The sequence below is a fragment of the Dermochelys coriacea genome, chromosome 14 (genome assembly GCF_009764565.3).
Source record: "Dermochelys coriacea isolate rDerCor1 chromosome 14, rDerCor1.pri.v4, whole genome shotgun sequence".
Taxonomy (NCBI): domain Eukaryota; kingdom Metazoa; phylum Chordata; order Testudines; family Dermochelyidae; genus Dermochelys; species Dermochelys coriacea.
Window position 1 is genome coordinate 17,576,743 of NC_050081.1, and position 16,277 is coordinate 17,593,019.

Sequence of the window (16,277 nt, forward strand, 5' to 3'; positions counted from 1 at the left end):
CAAATTAATTCCAGTTTTGTGGTTTCTTGTTGGAGATCCATCAAATTAAGCCTTGCTGCTCTTTCCCTGGATCTCCTACTCTGCTGCCCGCAGGCTTTCTTCTTCCCCCTTCTAGTTAAGTCCATCCTGCAGGGCCAGGGTCCCATGGCTCCTCCTTCTCCTGGGGTTGCTGCTTTTCTTCTCTCTAAGCCTGGGGTGTGACTACCATCTTCCACACTGCAGCCCTTTCTGCTGCAAACTTCCTGGCTCGATATCTTGGGCAGCATCTCCCCCAGCTGGGCTTGATCAGCCATTAGTCATTTTTAATCAAGCAGACTCTCCACCTGTACCGTTAATTGGCCTGATCTGCCCCACCTTAGCCCCTGCAGGGCTGGTGTGGGGTGAACAGCCCACCACACTAGCCAAACCCCGATCCCCGTACCGACTAGCCAATACTGATCAATACTCCGGGCCAGATCCTTAGCTGGTGTCAAGTAGCATAGCTCCACGGAAGTCAATGAAGCTACACTATAAACTTGCACCAACTAAGGATCTGGCCCTCAGTTTCCTATTGTAGAATTAAATTTCTAAATCATTCCGCTGGTGCCTGCCTGGTGATCCTCTGGCAATGGAGTCTTAAGCCCCAGCAGCCTGCAGACACAAGCAGAGGATTCTTCAGCTGCTGAGGTCAACGTAGAAGTAACCCACCAGGAAGGAAACTGTTTCTGTCTGCCTTACGGTGGGTTGGGGCAGCCTTTGCCGGGAGCAACCTGAATGAATTCAGGAGCAGCTGGTGATGGGTTCCTTTACTGGGCTCCATTGGCTGTACACACAGTATGGTATGACCCTCGGCTGATTGGTCAAGGCATGGGGCCGAATGGGAAGGATCCATAGGAAGCAGCTGGACTAAGCTGTGGCCTTTTCTGACCACTGGCAGCACATTTCACCTGGCCTCCCACTCTTGTGAAGATCTCACCAGTGGTCAGCAAAGACAGTGGGAATGCTTGCCTAGCCTCCCCTCCCTCCCGAGCAGTAAGTAGAGCCCTGTGTCTCTCCCACCATGCAGGAGAGACAATGGGAATACTGGCCTGTGCCTTTCCAAGCCAGAAATTGGGCTCTAAAGAAGAGAGCATAGATGAATCAAGAAGGGCCTTTGTGATTTTGCTGCTGCTTGGTGGCGTGGTGTTTTTACAGTATGAGGAAAGACTGAACAAGGGATTACAAGAATGAGGTGGGTATGGAAAGAAAGAGAGAAGATCATGTGCCATCTAAAGTAGCCAGTAGGAAATGCCACTGGGACTTTCCTCTAAGTATTGGGGAAGGTCCTGTGTCTGGCTTCTCTAGGGAATAGAAACAAATCTTTTGTTGTGGCTCTAGATGATAGAACATCTAACAGACTGATGTTCCAGTGCCCATGGGAACTTGATAAACCATCTGCTTTCCAAACAGCAGCACCAGGTGCTGCCATGTATTCAATGCTCTTGAAGGATAGCACTCCCAAGTGGCATTTTTTTTGAAAGGCAGCAGAGCACCAGAGCTGACAATCTGTGACACTATTAGGGCTCGTACCCGGGCTGTCCCCATATGACAGCAGCTTGTTAGGCGTGGGATCTTTGGTGTTGGTTACGGGTTACGGTGTTGGTTACGATCGCGAGCTGTAGTTTGTTTTGATCTCGTCTCATCTCTCCTCCTCCAAAATATTGCAAAGAATGTATCAAACCACCATATACAATTATTTGTCATTAGGTACATCTCAATTAAAATTAAATTTTCAATAATTATGTCCCTGCCACTGGGCTTTCTGTCAGCTGTCGACAAAACTGAAGTGAGCCGCGTTGACCAACCCTGTTCCATCTGCACTGGTGAAATGTTCCCAAAGAGAGAGCTGCCGAGCTGGTGTTTAAAGGGCACTTGTCACATCCTCTGCATGTTACATGATGAATTAATGGAGGCCACGTCTTTCCATCAGCTGTGTAAAAGCAGCAAAAAACTAGGGGTGTAAAAAAAAAGAAAGTTATCAGATCTCCACGCAGCAATGCCAGCAGCTTCATCGCTCTCCAGAAATAAAATGGGACAGTGTCTATTCTCTCCTTTTTGGGCCTACTCAATCAGCTGCCAGAGGGGGTGAGTGCATTAGCCTTTCACATTTTGAAACATGGGTTCTCTGGTGCCCAGTACTGCATGCAGTTATTAACTCCAGTGCCCGGTAAGTGTAAAATGCTGCCACCCTGATTGGGCACCTATTTTGCACTCAGTTTGTACTGGAGTCAATGACGACACAAGCTGCAGGACAACACAGAATCAGGCCCATGGATGCCAATCCCCACTGAAGTCACAACTGGCATTGAGTTTATTAGTCTTTCATCCGCTGCCTGCTCTGGCCCAGTTTCTGCTTGAGAGAAGCTCAGGACCAGGATAGGTCCATGGCTATGGCTCACAATTCACATGGAGTGGCAGAGCTGTGTGGGACCCAAGACTTGGCTAGCAGACGGTGCTGCAGGGCAAGGATTCAGGTACTGGCAGAGAGATATATGGCCTCAGCTTGAAATAGCAGTTGGTGCTGCAGGTCAGGACTTGGGTCCCTTGGCAGAACTGTTTGAAGAAAGCGTAAACTAGTACTTTTCGTAAGTATAAACGGACTCCCAGCTCTGCAAGGGGGAACAAAGAAGAAAGACAAAAGCCTTGTGCTGCTCACACAATACTATCTCTTCAAACAGATGAATAAATTACTTGTCTTAGCTTCAAAGCCTGGCTCACTTCTCCTCTCATTTAGACCGCTGTAAATCTGAAGTAACTTCAGTGAAGTCAGCAGAGTGACTCTGGATTGATTTTGGTGTAAACAAGAATGGGATTTGGTCCTGTAGCAGGTGACTGCGGGAGAAGTTTTGGGTGCACAAAGGTTCCTCATAAAAGGCTTCTACTGGGCTCATTGGAATCCCGACACACATGCACACGCACTCATTTAAGATAAAGATTCTGGGCAACATTTTCAGAAGTACCTAAGAGACTTAGGAGTCTAAGTCCCATTTTCAAATGTGGGTTAGGCACTTAGGAGCCTAAGTCTCACTGGAAGCCAATGGGATTTAGGCTCCTGAATTCCTAAGGATACTTCTACACCGCAAAAATATCCCTGTAGCAGCAAGTCTCACAGCCCAGGTCAACTGACATATGCTTGTGGGGCTTGCATTATGGGGTTACAAATATCAGTGTAGATCAGAGGTAGTCAATTATTTTTTGTTAAGGTCTAAACTTCTTGGTCAAGGTACAGTCAAGATCCAGACTCCAGGGAAAATAATAATAAAAAAAATAATTATAATAATAAGTAAATATAAAGATTTCAGGGTCTGTTCAAAAGCGTCTGCTGATCCAGATTTGCCCACACTCCACCTATTGACTGATGTAGTTGTTCCTGCTCAGGCTGGAGCTTGGGCTCTGAGACCAACCCCCATTGCTGGAGTGAGGCACATTGGCAAGGCACTATGGGTAAGCTTGTCCTGACATGACTTGACAAGAATCTGTTCTGTTGAGAGAGACTTTTGGGGCTATCTGGGTGCTATCAATCTTTCACCAGCATTGAGGGTCTGATCCACAGCTCATTGCAAGACTGTCATTGCCCTCGGTGGGTGTTGAATTGAATGGAATTTGCTTTAAAAGAGTAAAAACTACAGTTCAGCTGTCACAATTTTATTTAAAATGTGTAATGACTCTGGAGGAGACTGGTTAGGTTTTTTCCACTGGGACGTGTCTTCTTGGGCTAATCCCTTACCAGGTTAGAGCTCTTTTTAAAAGATGTATATAACCTCTCTTGGAACAGGGAGAGAATGTAAAGTAACTCGCAGCAACTCCCCCCCCCCCTTTTTAAGGGCTGGTTTATTAGAGATGCTGTCAAGACAATTAGGCCTAAAAATTGACCTAGCATAAAAGCCTTATTATGGGCTTTTGCTGCAAGATTTCCCCTGGTATTTTGTCTTTAAAATAATGTTTTATGCAGCAGGAAGAGAAAACAAAATCCCGTGAGAGGGAAGAGGGAGAGAAGAAAGAGAGAGCGGGTGGCTTAGGGTAGCTGTGTCACAACTCCAAGAGTTTCACTAGAAAGTGTCTAGATGAACTCAAGAAGCCACAGAATGCCCCCATGCCCTATCTCTGGTGTCTCACTGAAGGATTGGCTTAGACCCTGGAATCAGGTTCTCCTGAGATAACAGATGCACCCTGTTGCCAGGACACATATATGGAAGCGTCGTGGGACTTAGCATAAAAGATTCTGGTGTGCACTCAAAGATGGTCTGTTTCTAGGGCCATGAACATGGTGGGATCCTATGGAAAAGGTGAAAACCCCTGACTTAGAGGATCCTGTCTGTCTGAGGGGTTCACAAACATTTGAAGTGTGTACCACATTTTAGTACAGAGTTTTTCTTGTTGGCTCTTCCCTTCCACTCATGATTGCTCAGGCTACCTCCCTTCCCATTCATAGTGGAATAACATCCGTGGAGCAATTACAGCAATTGTTGACATGGAGTGGCAATATTAGGAAAGCGTGGAATGTATTTTTTAGCTGCAAGTCTCTCCATTAGCCAGCTTGTATTCACACACCATTTTTTATCAGGACACACGTGCCAGTTTATTTTCACTGCAAAATCCAAGCAGTTTCTTCCTGACTTGTTTTGGATGTCTCAGCCATCTCAGTCTCTTGGCTTGAGATAGAAATATAGCCATCTCCACTACTGCAACATCATCACTCTGGTGTCACCCTTGCTCTACAGGAGTGTAACATTATTGAAGGCCACCAGATGGCACTATTTCTGATAGTGCTATTAGATCTGTTTAGCTGAATGTACTGGAGCTAAGTCTTGAAGAAATGTTATATGTGATGGAGTTATTTTTAGATACCAAGCATATCACCAGTAAAGTTTGTTCTCATGGTCTGGGTCTCACTATGACCAATCACACTTAAGTATAGCTGCTGCCGACAAGTTCTCGCATGCAAGTTAATAAGGCAATCCATGATGCCAAAATATTACAGGAAGAACATATGCAGCATCATTCTAAAAGGACACCTACTGTGTTGGTCATTTGGTAGCCAAGCCCTAGGATGAAGCCCTGGTGACAGCTGGACTTTCTGTGCATGTGGCTATGCATGTACCCCCCCTCCCCCCGCAAATAAATTATTTGAGATTCAGATGGCAACCTCATTCCAAAGTCATGAAGTTGTTTACATTTGCTGGAAAATGGACCTTTGTTCTCTGGACAGGTGTTTGAATTTTAGCTTGAGCCTTGGCTCGATTTGTGACAAAGCCTCATCTCAGGCAAGTTGTGTGCGTTTCAGGTTTCAGAAGGAAAGTCCCGTCCCCTTCTCCCAGGCTCAGCACTGCAGCATTCAGAAGCATCTGTAACAAGTCATGGATGCACTTTTTGTGTAACATGCTTAGCAATTTCTTGTTTTCCCCAGTGCTTATTGTTACCAAGGATTCCTGACCTATTTATAATAAAAACTCAAATAGCGGTGGCGTCAAACCCCATAAACTCAGGCAAGCAAATCAGTGGGCAGTCACAGGTAGCCAAAAAGAGAGCGAAAAGCAAGGAGACAAATTACGGCCCACCAGGAAATGTGATGCTGGAAAAATTGTCCTGGTGATGAATTACAGCTGTTACATGGAGTTTAGAGGCGAGAGAAGGAAAGAGGTTTTCATTTGAGGTCATTTTCTTGGGCTTCAGCTTTTACATTGTCAAAAATAGTTCCCACATAAGCAATATAATAGAACCAGTATTCTGGTGTAGTGAAGGGAGAAGGCTTCATTATATTAAAGTCAAACATACAGGAATATAATGTAAAATTATATATTTCAGGCTATGCTTGGGAGAGTGGCATATTAAGCATTGCAGTGAAAATAGCTGGTTAAAATCTCCCCAGTCTGCTGTTACACACTGTTAGGCAATTGTGTTATTTTCTATTTATTTGTCTGATGATGTTTGGATTTTTATTATTATTATTTTGAGTGAGAGATTTAATATTCCCTTTGGCGCTGCGATTCCTCTCGGAGACTCAGCCCCCTGCAGAGAAATCCCATCTCTGCATTTATTCCTCAGGTACCTACCTGGGATTCTAAATGCTCCATCTGACAACGGTGGGCTCCATTCACCATTGTTCTGCTGCCCCTTTGCACCTTCAGCGCGAAGGGATTGCACATCCCCCACCCCAGGGATCCTGGGGCTGGTTCCATTGGCTCTGCACTCACTGGCGAGCACCCCCAGCAAAGGGGGCATTCCGAGGTGCATTGGGGAGGCCCATGCCAGGAATGTGGGAATCGTGGCTGGGGAAATTCTAAACCTCAGCTGTTTCCCAGCTGCTGCAAAGCCCACAGTGGCCATATAAGTCAGAGCTGCCCAGCCTGTGCCAGGTGCTGAACTGGCTGCCAGCAGCCCCAGGATCAGGAGGGCAGTGTCCTGGCACTGGGCTCCGCATTTGCACAGGGATGAGTTGGGCTCCTGTCTTCTGTTCCCATGAGCCTGGGCCCACCACTGCATCCTGTGCAGCGATGGGTGAGTGATGGAGGTGTTGTGCTGTTACAGAGTGGGGTGAAACCAGGGCAGTGTGACTGTATGTTGTTGGTGCTGGGGGGTACAGCAAGGGGACATGCACATCTGGCAATTGGTGACTCCTCATTCAGCATGGAGCGCCACCTCTCCCTCCTCTCAGGTCATGCGCTACAGGTAGGGTTGGCTCTGTCGCATCTGTGGCGAGGTTTCCAAGAGTGCCCCATCCATGTGGCTCCGTATGACCCTTTCACACACTCACACCTCACTCTACTGCAGTGAAAATCTTTAAAGGTGGATTTATTATGATGGACTCACCACCTTGGCCATCTAAGCATGGGCTAGATTCATAGACTCATTTCATGGGTTACTTCCATCCATACTGCACCTACCTTTCCCTGCCTTATGATCCATTCACTCCCTTCTCTTGTAATGGGGAAATGGAGAGACTCTTGCCCCCAGACAGCAGGGCAGGTAATGTGTCCAGTCGATGGGATTTGGTTCTAGGATCTCCTCGGTGTTGTCGGTCTGGCTTGCGTGGGAGTTCTCGCCGCGTGCTATCCCAGCTCTACACATGTGGCTGGCTCAGCGGATCTCGATAGAACTGCCCAGAAAAACCACATACTCAGTTCAGTGGCGAAGGTGCTCGGCCGGGTTTATTGTTGACTAAGCACCGTATTAACACCCCTGCTCAGTGGCTATAGATACACTAACACACGTGTGCCCATCACAATGGACCAGTTCAGTCAGCAGCAGGTCTTTCCGCTGCCCCTTAGGCCAGACAAAGAGTTAAGGCGAGGTGACCCAAGATTTATAGATTGAGACAAACAACCTGGGCTAAACAACCGACATGCCAGCTTCCGTGTTTCGTGATATGTTTTCTACCTCCCCTCGTTCCTTTCTCCTGTTGTTTCAGACAAAATATTCCTGTTCACCACTTCTGTCTGGGTACTTTACTCTTGATGTTTCTGACACAATATCTCTGTTCATCACTTCTGTCAAACCATCTTATCTTGTGCTAGGTTGGGGTGTACTTGTGCCAGCCTGCTGGAATGTGTTTACATATTTGGTGTGTTTTAGCAGTGCCAGCAGGACCTGTGCCAAGACGCTGAACTTACATCCCTGACTTTGGTTCACAGTTCAGGCCTCAAGTCTTGCACCAGGCCTAATGCTCTAGGCTCTCTCTGCTACACTCAGGTCTCTGTCTTCTCTCTTCGTCCCCACCCTCCCACTCATCCTTCTTTATAGCTGAGCAGATTTGCATCTCATCCCAAGTAGAGCTAAGAAATCTTATTCCCTCTTTAGCCTCTTGTGCCACCTGTCACAGTAACTCTTGCTGGTGATTTTTGATGCCTCTTCTGTTAACACTTCATCATCTGTTCCCTGCCTGGTAGTGAGAAATGAGGCCTGGACTGGGGTAGAGATGTTCTGTGAGGGCAGTGTTTCCCTGCTCACCTCAATGCCTCCTCTCCTACCGCTGTTCTGATTGTTCACCTTCACCGCTGCTCACGTCCGTCTCCCCCCCCCCGCCACCTCCTTCTCCCATTGCCACCACATCTTCTCTGCTCACCCTTAACTCTGTGATCAAAACACTCGTCCCCTCTGCACCAGCTCTGGTGTCCTGTCTGTTATCAATATTTCTGCAGGCTTGTTTGCACTCGCTTTCTTGTCTTTTTTCCCTTCTGCTTCTAATTCTGATTGTGCGGCTGGGACCACAACAGAGTGCCAATTTCTTGAAGATAATTGTTTAATTAAAATCTGACAGGCCTGGCCTCCTGCTGACAGCCACGCTGTTGGTGATGCTGGTCACAACGGGAACATTGGCTGCCACGAGAGTGACAACTCCGGGAACGTTGGCTGCCACGAGACTGACAGCTCCCTGTGAAGGAGGAGAAGACTCTGGGTACAGCCCTCGTTGGGTCAGATTCTGCCTCAAGTTACACCCTTGTCATCCCATAGCCTTCGACCAGGCTTGCCGAAGTGTGAGCAAGGGCAGGGTTAGCCAACAGGTTCACAATCACGTTAATCGTGACCTCCTGTCCACTTGGGCTGAGTCAGCTTTGGTGTGTCGTTTAACTTCCCTTCCCTGCTGTCTTCCTGGGAAAGCCTCAATATCCACCCACCCCCAACCCCATTTGCCAGGAAAGCCAGGTAGGAGTAGAGACTTAGGGCTAGATTTTGCCCTAGTGGGACATGGAGGGACCATGCAGCATCTGAGATCCCCAGGAGGAAATCAACAAGAATTCCTGCGGCAAGCATACTGTATCAGGGCCAGCTAGCCTGAACATTGTGCCGTAGTTCAGAGGACCCTTTTAAGGACCCAGGCCCTTTTAAGCCTTTGCCTCTCGGTGGGGATTGACACCAAAGGTACCATTTAGTTCCCTTGGTGATTTTTGTGTGTGTGATGTGGACACTTGTCACTGGGATCTGGAATGAAAAACTATCCAACTCATTTAAATCGGCCACCAAACAACTAGCCAGAATTAGCCTGGACAGATTCCAACTATCAACCTACAGTACAAGGAAAAGGTTCTGTATCCCATTAATAATCCCTTACCCTTCTCAATACCTTACTAAGGATACACGAAAAAGGAGTGGGATAATGTGTTACCCACCTTCTCCCTGCCCCTAACCTACCACAGACTTGTTTCATCCACCTATTACAAACTCTCTTTTAGGTTATGAGCTTTTGTAGGCAGGGACTGTCTATACAGTGCCTCACACAATAAGGCCCTGATTTTGTTGGGGGCATCTCTGGTGCTGCTGTAATACAAATAATGAATAGGAATAAACTGAACTTCCTTGGCAATGCCAGGATTAAAAGGGGGGGAAATCTGCCTCCCCTTAAATCTGTGTCAGGCAAAATGGAGGACAATTCACAGTATTCTGCTGGTAAAGAGTGAGACAGGCAATTGCAATTTGCTCTGTGAAAGGAACTACTATTTAAAGAACTCTCAGAAGAGCCCATCAGATCCTTTTATCCAAGTTCCCAAGTCAGGGCGTGCTCAATAATTCATAGGCAGGATCAACGCCTGTCATTATGTCGAAACTGATTACTGCGCACACCTGTAATTAGATATAATGGGTGTAATTTCCAGTCTCGCTGAGATATTTATGGCAGGAAGTTGCTTAGAGATATCTTCTCTCCAGGCTGAGCCTTCTGAGTTTTGGTTTGATAAGTACTTCAAAAGGAGACAAATAATTCTGAGATTTACTGTTGGTGAAATGAAGGAACAGCATTTTCAGAAAAAAATAATGTAGGCGTCTCTTAGTTTGAGACCTATTTATTGAAGGTGTGTCCCACTCTGGAGAGGTGCATCTGGGCCAGGGGAGGAGTACTGCACAAGTACCCTGCTGCATCTCCCCTGCCATCCCATTTTTACCCACTTAGGCAATACCCCTCTGGAAGACTGAGTCAGTGTGATGCTTTGGGGGTTCACCCAGACCAATAAGGGGTTGTATCACTGCCTGCCCTGTAATCTTGGGTGCTTCTGTGATGTGCATTTTGGCTCAGAGCCCTGATACACCAACAGCCCGCTTTGCTGCTCCTTTAAAGAGACTGAGGATTTTACCTTTCAGTTTGAAACTCTACACCGAGATGATTGTGTGATAAAAACAAGACAGAACAGATATTGAAGTGATACCAAGTAGAAGGAATTGGGATAGAAATGGTTACAAACAAACAAACAAAGGTAAAATTATGCTTCTAATACTAAACCTACCTTAACAAACTAGAATCTTTTGTTCAAAGTAGTTTTATCACCCCAGTTGTTTTTCCAGCATGGCTGGCCAGTTCTTAGCCAGGATCTAACACAGAGCTTGAAGCAGTAGGGTTTTTTTTTCTCTTCAGCTGAAGGAGACCAAAATGACTTTTTCTCCCTACTTATATCATCAAAGTTAATCTTTGTTTTCAACATCAAGAAGCCCTCCTGGGGGCTCAGCTTGCTGTGTCCAACAGGGAAATGATGCCATGTTAATTTTTGCAGTCTCTCCCTCCCAGTCCAATTAGTTATCTCCCCCACTCCCTTGTTTGATGGCTTTGTTTACCTTTTATGTACATGTACCTTTATTGTGTTTGTTTATTAGTTCAACCTACATTGGAGGCACATTCAAGCAGGGGGGACCACATTCCTTTGTCTAGGGCGGGGGGGGGTATTAAGTCCTTCCTGCCAACCACATTTTAAGTCCATATTTCCAGTACATATTTAGAATTTTTCATATATCACCCCTACATACGCACCACACCATAATATTAATGGCCAATGCATTACCAGTTCGCATAGGATACTTTACATGACACTGTTTTGATACAGATTATGACAACAGTGAGTTGGGGTGATACTCTAAGCTGGTCAGGCCAGCTGAGACACACTGCTACTTACGAGGCAGCTTCTAGCCCTCTGGAAGTAGGATGCTATTAGGGTCATAGTCAGGAATGGCCTATGAGCGCCAGTGTCCAGGGCTGAAAGTTCCTTCCAGGAAGTACATCCTTCCAGGAATAAGTTTGCAGCACTGTAAGAGTTGCAGTGTTGCTCACAGTGGAGACTTTGTTGCCTGTCCTACAAGGGAGTCAGCAAGCAGCATTGTCCATGTGTGGAGAATGAATCTATCTATCCTCATCACTGTAGTATCTGAGCAACCATTAAAGAAAGGTGATGAGAGAGAGAACTGTGATAAGAGTACCTGTGCACAAAGCAAGAAATACATTAACAGAAAGTGGTGGACAATTATCAATTTCAGGCAGTGGCTGTGATTTTCCAGTGGGTAGTTGTAAATTTCAGGATGTGAGGGTAACTGTTCAAGGAAACAGGGATGGCTTTACATCATTCCTCTGCCAATACTCTACTGATTAAAAGTGAAAGTAGAAAGAATCCTCCATACGAACAGCAGTGTTTCATAATCCATGCTAAATATATGCCATTCATTTAAATGATAGTGCCAATCCAGAGAGAAGAAGCTGAATGCTGTGTATAAATAGCAGACAGAACACGGGGGCGGTGTGTCAGATATCACACTGACTCAGAGCTGCTGAAAATACATTTGCTTTATCCCAGCATCCACACTTTGCCAAAAGCGTCTTCCTGTTTCACAGCCCTGGGTATTAGACTGACTGCAAAGACCCAGAATCTAGGTGGCTGAAAGTTTTCTGCTTATTAGGATTAGGTATGTGGAGTGAGAGGGAATTGACTCATGGAATCTCTTTGTTACACAGCTTTTGAATTACCTGGGCCATCCCTAACTTTTTAATTCCCATCTCCATTAGTCTTACAATCTATCTATCTATATATCTATCTATCTATATATCTATCCCTAATCATAGAATCATAAACTGGAAGGGATCTCGAGAGGTTATCTAGTCCAGTCCCCTGCACTCATGGCAGGACTAAGTATTATCTAGACCTTCCCTGACAGGTGTTTGTCTAACCTGCTCTTAAAAGCCTCCAGTGATGGAGATTCCACAACCTCCCTAGCTAATTTGTTCAAGTGCTTAACTACCCTGAACGTTAGAAAGTTTCTCCTAATGTCTGACCTAAACCACCCTTGCTACAGTTTAAGCCCATTGCTCCTTGTCCTCTCCTCAGAGGTTAAGGAGAATAATTTTTTCTCCCTCCTCCTTGTAACAACCTTTTATGTACTTGAGAACTATTATCATGCCCCCTCTCAGTCTTCTCTTATCCAGACTAAACAAACCCAGTTTTTTCAATCTTCCCTCAAAGGTCATGTTTTTTAGACCTTTAATCATTTTTGTTGCTCTTTTCTGGACTTTCTCCAACTTATCCACATATTTCCTGAAATGTGGTGTCCAGAACTGGACACAATACTCCAGTTGAGGCCTAATCAGCGTGGAATAGAGCAGCAGAATTACTTCTCGAGTCTTGCTTACAGCACTCCTGCTAATACATCCCAGAATGATGTTTGCTTTTTTTGCAATAGTGTTACACTGTTACAATGTGCCTGTCACTGTAGTTTCTAGGCACCATTGCTATTGTGCTGGATGGTGTATGAACAAGACTAAAGCAAAGTTTGCTTCCATTCCATCAGAATCACCAAACAAGGGCACTGGCTTATTCAGAGAATCAGTAATGGGAGAGGAGAGTCTTTTTATTTAAAAAAAAATCTCTGGATCACCCTTTCAAACCTGGCCCCAGATCTGTAATAACTGACCTGTTCAGTGGTCTGGGTGAAAAGAATGTTTGGTGGGTCTCAGCCCAATTCTTATTAGGCACCTGTCTTTGTCACAAAATGTCCACCCCAAAACTGCACTTAAATTGGTCATCTCCCACAGAGAGACAAAGGGCTAAACTGACCATGAAGACCGAACGTCCTTCTTGCTCTTAGAGGAGCTTCCTCTAAGTCAGGGTTGAGGCACCTTGGCAGAGGAGGATATGGGGGAAGCTGACGCTGCCTCCAACTTGACATATATAGACAGAGGCCTGCCCTTTCCTGGGCTGTGGCACCTTTCACCAGCTCTAACCACCATTAAACATTGTAAAGAAAAAATATACTCTGCTACCGCATATACCACTGAATAGCAGCAGAGAGGAAAATGATCTTTCCAGGCCCAGATGAAAGCATCACAAACCAGAGAAAGTAAACAATTGCAGAGGTAGTTTTAAAACACAGGTGGCTTATGGTCTGGGGGGCGGGGGCTTAGGAAGGCGGATCTTGGCCAGAGTGTGGGTGGAGCTCGTTAGGAAATGGTTTCTGACCGTTTTTAAGGAAAATGAAAATGTTTCATTAAAAAATGTTTCAAAAGAAATATTTCCATCAACACGAAGCATGGAGCTTCTCAGCACCACTATGACCTCATTTGAGAGCCAGTGGAAGTCACCTCAGGGACTCCATTCTTCCCATCCCTTCCTCTCCACAAGAGATGGCCATTTCTCTCATCCATTAGTCTGCTCCCAATTAAAATATAAAGCTGTGCTTTATTGCAGTCATTCCTAGGCCCAGTGCCTCTGGGACACCCCTGGGATTGGTGCCACATGACATCATGCTGCGCGTCTCTGACTTCTCCATTGACGTGTTCTGTCATGTGTCATCTGCCGCTTATGATAACTATTAGATGCCGTCCCTTTGGATTTTAGGCAGAGACAGGCCAAGCTGACGTGGGGGCTAGAGGGGTTTAGGGCAATGCTAATCAGGGCCAGAAAACAAATAGGAAGAAGTCAAACTGCAAGCCACAGCAGATGAAGAACGGAGGGATAATGAGAAAAATGACTCAGTGGGACAGAGTGGGATTCAATGCAATATGGGAAGATCAACAAAACAGGTTCAAGTGTCTGTGCTGTTGACTGCATTAATCATGGTGAGGCAGGCAAGGTGCCAGCTGCAGGGCTATCGTTGTTCAGTAATTTCATTGCGCCTGGTCTCATTCCAGAGTTGCACGGCAAACCCTTTATTCCTGTGCACCCTAATGTCTAGAGCCTCCTGCTCTCTCCCACCCGCTATTTCTTTGGTCCTGCTCACTTTTATTGCTAATCATAGCTTCCATTTAAATGCTAATCGGTCTCAGCAGAGGCCCTGTTTTACATATAGCGTGTCTTTTGTGGTGCAATAAAGCTTAAGCTCCAAATGTTAAATATCCATTGAGACTCCATTAGGCATTTTTCTCCACTGGGGCTTGGTGAAGGGGGTGGGGAGGTGGAGCAGAGGGGAAAAGATGTATTGCTTGCAAAACTGGAAACAAGACACAAAGATTATTCACCCTTTGGGATGTTTCACTGGTGCTCCTTTGTGTCTCCCTCTGCGTCCCACCTACCTCCTTATTCCCTTCCTCATCAGCGCTAGTGGGCACACTGGACCCTATAACGAAGCAGGTCTGCAGAGGCCTGGAGAGCAGTGCCAATCAGAGTTCCTGCTGCTAGACTCTGCTCCTGCCCCCAACACCAGCACATCGTCCAAACCTGGACCCATCAAGCTTAGCTCTGCTGCCATCAATGGATTATTACCTTCAGGAGTTCTGTCCCGCTCAGACGTGGTCACTAACTCAGCAGGAAACCCCGTCCCAAAACAGTGCTAGCCTGGCTGCGTTTGCATTGGGAGGTGGCAGGTGATGGGCTCGGAGTCTCTAGGTTAGATTCAATACTTTATTGGCAGAAGGCCTTGTTTCCTTTTGAAATTTCCTGCTGTGGGTTTCTTTGCAGGGCAGTGCTCAGATGCTGCCAGTCTGGAGAGTTGAATACAAAACATTATTTGATAAAGGGTTGGGCCCACTCCCTAGCTGGCAGATCATATCCCCTCGGGCCGTGGTGCTGTGCCTAGCACACTAGCTTGTCGCTAGAGCTGTCTTGAACCCCAGGTGGAGATCCTGCTCTGTGGCCTATGCAGAAGAGCAGAGGTTTTTCAACCTGTGATCTGCGGACTCCTTGGCGTCCGCAAACTATGTCTAAGGAGTCTGTGAATAGTGGTCATTACCATAGAGCAGTGGTTTTGAACCTGTGGTCCGTGGACCCCTGGGGGTCCAAAGACTATCTGAGATTCCCAAAGGGGTCTGCACCTCCATTCAAAATTTTTGAAGGGTCTGTAAATGAAAAAAAGGTTGAAAACCACTGCAGTAGAGAATAGTCTCCCTGTATCCCCAACTCCTCTATGCATCGATGATGGAGAGGGCGGGGTCCTGCCCAGAATCTTTGCCACTAGCAATAAAGAGACTGGGCTAAAAATCCTGAAAGGCCTCAAGGACCCTGAACTGACATTGACGAGGGGGCCTGTTCCATGAGGCCCTGAGCTGACGGACCCTTAAAAAAAGGACAGGGATGTGCCTGAGGGTGTCTCAGGCTGCAACGGGGGTGGATGGCATTTGAATGCATCTGAAATTGTGTGAATGTTTCCATGGATTTCCCCCTACTCCCCAACACTTTGGCTAGGCCACTACAGGGGGTTGTTTTGTTGAGGTGCAGCCCCTATTCAGTGCTAGGGAAATGAGATTTAATTGTTTTTTTGTGAATTTATTGCTGGTGAGAGAGGCAGCATTGGAGCTGGAAGTCCTATGTGGCATGGACATCAGCCATGCAAGTTTCTCCACTCTGATCCATGCCAACATGCCTCACGCGGGACCCGCAGGCAGCCCACCCGTACTGCTGTATGGCTTTAGACTCCAGGCCCAGGGAATCCTTAGTCTCCCTGCTCAGACTGCCCGCAAAGGTGTTGGATTAGTGCTGAGAGCTGTGGTGGTTTTTGTCACATAGACACAGTGCACTAGGAACTGGGTTGAGACCTGCCAAACTCATTTCATGTACAACAGAGATAACTGGCAACATTTCTATGACCCAAACAGGTCCTAGTTCTTGAGCACCTGCCACCCACTTTAAAAAAAACTTGGCCAACAGTGTTTGGATGGGGTGGTGCAACATAACAGAATATGTCAGTTATTGCAAGTCTGGATTAATGTGGAGGTACCTGCCCAGGGAATGCACTTCCCTTTCTAAGCTCACATGTCATTCCCCTGCCCCAAATTTCCTCCCCTTCCCAGCTATCTTCCTGGGAGCAGCGTTGCTGTGCTATGTAATGCTCTGAAGATTTTGGTCTTTCCAGTCACCCTGCTCTTACAATCCTGGGAATATCCCAATCTCCCCAGTACCTCTTCTTTACAATGTTAGCACTCTCCCATATAGGCCAGGCCCTATGCTCTGTAATGCTGGCACCTTGGTCTCTCTCCTGGAACCAGGGCCGGCTCTAGGTTTTTTGCCACCTCAAGCTCCGAGAGTGCAACTGCCCAAGCAAACAAACGAAAAAGGATGGCCGGAATGCCGCCCTGGGAATTG

General features: G+C 46.5%; 1 protein-coding gene across 1 annotated transcript in view; it reads left to right on the plus strand.

Moving 5' to 3' along the window:
• MGAT5B (alpha-1,6-mannosylglycoprotein 6-beta-N-acetylglucosaminyltransferase B) overlaps positions 1–16,277 on the plus strand; it is a 171,923-nt gene that overhangs the window by 141,891 nt on the left and 13,755 nt on the right. The gene's annotated exons all lie outside the window — the stretch shown is intronic.